The sequence below is a fragment of the Schistocerca serialis genome, unplaced genomic scaffold (genome assembly GCF_023864345.2).
Source record: "Schistocerca serialis cubense isolate TAMUIC-IGC-003099 unplaced genomic scaffold, iqSchSeri2.2 HiC_scaffold_276, whole genome shotgun sequence".
NCBI classification, from domain to species: domain Eukaryota; kingdom Metazoa; phylum Arthropoda; class Insecta; order Orthoptera; family Acrididae; genus Schistocerca; species Schistocerca serialis.
The window spans coordinates 5,001-10,000 of NW_026047845.1; the positions used below are offsets into that span (position 1 = coordinate 5,001).

The window sequence follows — 5,000 nt, forward strand, 5'->3', positions numbered from 1 at the left end:
CATGGCTTAATCTTTGAGACAAGCATATGACTACTGGCAGGATCAACCAGGGAGCTGCGTCAACTAGAGCTGAGCAGCCGGCCGCCCGGGAGTGTGTCCCGGGGGCCCGCGCGAACACGCAAGCGTCCGCTCAATTATTCTGCAAACAGGAGGAGGCTGAGCTCCCCTGCACAACACACCTCGAAACCCTCTCAGGTCCCGGCGGCGCGCAGCGCCGTCCTAAGTACTTGGTCGGGTTCGAGAGAGGCGCAATCGCCCGGAGTTAGGCGAGTAGACGCTTTAGGTGCGACCACCCGTGCTCCCAACTGAGCTTGCCGCTGCCGACAGAGGCCCGGGAGCGTGCTGTCGTGGCATTGCCGGCGGGAGACAACACGCGCCACCTACGGTGACCGGCAGCTCCAACGCCAGCGCCACAGAAGGACAAAAGCCCTACTTGGGTGCCGAAGCGAACTCTCCCAGCACAGCGCACGCGCCAACACGTCCGCACAGCTGCGATACAAACCACCTGCGAGAACCGCTGGGGCGACCGAGCAGCAGACGGCGTCGCGGCGCCGAGCGCCGGGCGGCGGCGCATCCTCAGCGCACAAAGTCCTCAATCGGACCAGCACACTGCAGATGGCCACCGCGCTTCGCACCGGGCCCGCGAGGACCTACTTTGGCCGCAAGGCGCCGCGAGCAGGGGGCGCCGGCGCGCAGCTGCGCCGCCTGCCGCGTCCGTCGGCCGGCGCGCCTGCCACCGGCCGCCCCCACCAGCCGGCTGTAGCGCGTGCGCCCACGCACCGCGCTGCCAGCACGCCGGGCGGCCCCCCCTCACCGGCCGGGGACGGTCCCACCCAGCCACCGCCGCGTATCGCCTCACACCCAGATCCCCTTTCACGTTCGTGGGCATGGTGGGTCCCCTTTCACGTTCGTGGGCATGGTGGGTATCCCTGAAACAACCGGTTAATAGCTCGACCGATCGTCGCCAACACTGATTCACCTCTAGCGAGAACAACCGCACCACAACGGGTTACCGGTTGTTCATTTGCGTAACGTCACCAGCAAACGTACACGTCCATCGCCATTTGCAACGAGTATTGCATGCCTGTGTCAGGTGTCACAACACACTACGTCTGCCCACATAGACGCAACAACATGTGCACGCCTAGAGAACACGTGGAAGGTAGACCCCGTACGTATGCGGTGTCCATTGCGCGAACGACTGTCAGCCCGCCTCTGCAGCATGTCGCAGATGTGGAACGCGGTGCAACATGCTATCACGGTGTGTGAGAAGAGACGACTACGTCCGAATACACGCTCCACTACATCAACAGACTGCTCATGCTGATCGCCATCCAGGGCGTCCGTTCCTCCCACACGTCTGTATGGCGTACCACACTGCAATCCAGCTCTTATAGGGAGACGACACGTAGCTGCGTGCACAATATTTGGACTGTATGGTCCGCCGTTGCTAGGCGCTGTCGTCATACGGTCACATGGGCCACGATGTATCATTCAGTACATACGGAGCAATGTGCAGTACAGTTTGTGGGTTTTGCGTACATCGGCGGACAGGTGACAGGCCGTACCACAACGTAGGCTGAGTACGTCGGCATGCGAAGGGCATTGAACATGCAAACTTCTCACCGACCAGCTTGCGAAGGCAGGGGGGAAGGGGGGGGGGCATGTACGTCCTGCTGCTATCCACACTACAGTGTATAGCAGGAGCATGTGGAAAGTCAGCAACACCTGCAAGGTGTTTAACATGACGCGATACACAGGGGACCGGGCAGTGCGAGTAGCGAACTATATTGCGAGGGTTGCGGTTAGGCAACACTACACTACTTTAACGGGTTGCATAACAATTACAGAGCAGGTTCAGCGACAACGTGCGTCAGGTTAAGGCGCAATATAGTTTAGGTTACGGCGCACTTTAGGTTAGGTTAAGGCACATTATAGGTTAGGTTAAGGCACAACATGGGTTACGTTAAGGCACAACATGGGTTACGTTAAGGCACAACATGGGTTAGGTTAAGGCACAACATGGGTTAGGTTAAGGCACAACATGGGTTAGGTTAAGGCACAACATGGGTTAGGTTAAGGCACAACATGGGTTAGGTTAAGGCACAACATGGGTTAGGTTAAGGCACAACATGGGTTAGGTTAAGGCACAACATGGGTTAGGTTAAGGCACAACATGGGTTAGGTTAAGGCACAACATGGGTTAGGTTAAGGCACAACATGGGTTAGGTTAAGGCACAACATGGGTTAGGTTAAGGCACAACATGGGTTAGGTTAAGGCACAACATGGGTTAGGTTAAGGCACAACATGGGTTAGGTTAAGGCACAACATGGGTTAGGTTAAGGCACAACATGGGTTAGGTTAAGGCACAACATGGGTTAGGTTAAGGCACAACATGGGTTAGGTTAAGGCACAACATGGGTTAGGTTAAGGCACAACATGGGTTAGGTTAAGGCACAACATGGGTTAGGTTAAGGCACAACATGGGTTAGGTTAAGGCACAACATGGGTTAGGTTAAGGCACAACATGGGTTAGGTTAAGGCACAACATGGGTTAGGTTAAGGCACAACATGGGTTAGGTTAAGGCACAACATGGGTTAGGTTAAGGCACAACATGGGTTAGGTTAAGGCACAACATGGGTTAGGTTAAGGCACAACATGGGTTAGGTTAAGGCACAACATGGGTTAGGTTAAGGCACAACATGGGTTAGGTTAAGGCACAACATGGGTTAGGTTAAGGCACAACATGGGTTAGGTTAAGGCACAACATGGGTTAGGTTAAGGCACAACATGGGTTAGGTTAAGGCACAACATGGGTTAGGTTAAGGCACAACATGGGTTAGGTTAAGGCACACCATGGGTTAGGTTAAGGCACACCATGGGTTAGGTTAAGGCACACCATGGGTTAGGTTAAGGCACAACATGGGTTAGGTTAAGGCACAACATGGGTTAGGTTAAGGCACAACATGGGTTAGGTTAAGGCACAACATGGGTTAGGTTAAGGCACAACATGGGTTAGGTTAAGGCACAACGTAGGTTAGGTTAAGGCACAACGTGGGTTAGGTTAAGGCACAACGTGGGTTAGGTTAAGGCACAACGTGGGTTAGGTTAAGGCACAACGTGGGTTAGGTTAAGGCACAACATGGGTTAGGTTAAGGCACAACATGGGTTAGGTTAAGGCACACCATGGGTTAGGTTAAGGCACAACATGGGTTAGGTTAAGGCACAACATGGGTTAGGTTAAGGCACAACATGGGTTAGGTTAAGGCACAACATGGGTTAGGTTAAGGCACAACATGGGTTAGGTTAAGGCACAACATGGGTTAGGTTAAGGCACAACGTAGGTTAGGTTAAGGCACAACGTGGGTTAGGTTAAGGCACAACATGGGTTAGGTTAAGGCACAACATGGGTTAGGTTAAGGCACAACATGGGTTAGGTTAAGGCACAACATGGGTTAGGTTAAGGCACAACATGGGTTAGGTTAAGGCACAACATGGGTTAGGTTACGGCACAACATGGGTTACGTTACGGCACAACATGGGTTACGTTACGGCACAACATGGGTTACGTTACGGCACAACATGGGTTACGTTACGGCACAACATGGGTTACGTTACGGCACAACATGGGTTACGTTACGGCACAACATGGGTTACGTTACGGCACAAATTAGGTTAGGTTACGGCACAAATTAGGTTAGGTTAAGGCACAAATTAGGTTAGGTTAAGGCACAAATTAGGTTAGGTTAAGGCACAAATTAGGTTAGGTTAAGGCACAAATTAGGTTAGGTTAAGGCACAAATTAGGTTAGGTTAAGGCACGATATAGGTTAGGTTAAGGCACGATATAGGTTAGGTTAAGGCACGATATAGGTTAGGTTAAGGCACGATATAGGTTAGGTTAAGGCACGATATAGGTTAGGTTAAGGCACGATATAGGTTAGGTTAAGGCACGATATAGGTTAGGTTAAGGCACGATATAGGTTAGGTTAAGGTACGATATAGGTTAGGTTAAGGTACGATATAGGTTAGGTTAAGGTACGATATAGGTTAGGTTAAGGTACGATATAGGTTAGGTTAAGGTACGATATAGGTTAGGTTAAGGTACGATATAGGTTAGGTTAAGGTACGATATAGGTTAGGTTAAGGTACGATATAGGTTAGGTTAAGGTACGATATAGCGTAGGTTCAGATACACATTGTTGTAGGGAAAGGTGTATTGGGGGGGGGGGGCGGCAGGTTCGTTGATAGTGATTATCGTAATTGGATGCCTGCGGTATTATCCGATTTGTCACGTCAGGATGCACTTTTGGCTCATGACAGGCGGCGCTCCGATTCCATGGTTGTGGCAGATCTGTGTCTTTCATTCCTGCCATTGTTTGTGTGCTGTGACAGGAGGCAGTATTGTGATGTTGGGTGCACCACTGTGTAGGACATGTGTGGGTGTTCGTGGCTTAGCTGAGCAATGTGCGGATGTCGGAAGGGTGGGATATTGTGTTTTCTGGGTGGACCTCCCGGTCTGGTAATGATAGTGTGGATTGTGTCATGTGGCGGAGAGGATGCACTGGATGTTCTTCCATGCTGGTGGTTAGATATTGTGTGTGATAAGAGAGTAGTGTGTGATAAGAGTGTCTGGCTGACGTGTGGTTCTCATTGTGTGCAGAGTCTTTCAGCATGTATAGGGACGGTTGTATATATTATCTGTATTCTGATGGCTCTGCATCTATTACTAATCAGTGCCGTGTATACGGTTACTCTAGTTCCAGTCGAAACTGTTCTATCTCTGTACATTAGTGACACTGCGGCTCCACTATGTTGCCGCCCCTGTCGGCCGTTTCCCCCAGTGTATGGCTAATGATTATCAGCAATCAGTCTATTAGTCAATACCGGTAGTGTGACGACGTCAAATGTCCGGGATGGGGGAAGCTACACCCTTCCCGTGGGTCAGGGCCTAGAAAGACTCTTCCCACGCAGGAGACTCGGACTGTCGTTACTCTTC

The 5,000-nt window shown here is 51.5% G+C and overlaps 1 non-coding gene across 1 annotated transcript in view; it reads right to left on the bottom strand.

Annotated features, from left to right (window-relative positions):
* LOC126444570 (small subunit ribosomal RNA) overlaps positions 1-53 on the bottom strand; it is a 1,909-nt gene extending 1,856 nt beyond the window's left edge. Inside the window, exon 1 of the ribosomal RNA XR_007582625.1 lies at positions 1-53. This exon is cut by the window's left edge and continues 1,856 nt beyond it. This is a non-coding gene — a ribosomal RNA (small subunit ribosomal RNA).
* Positions 54-5,000: the final 4,947 nt, after the last annotated feature.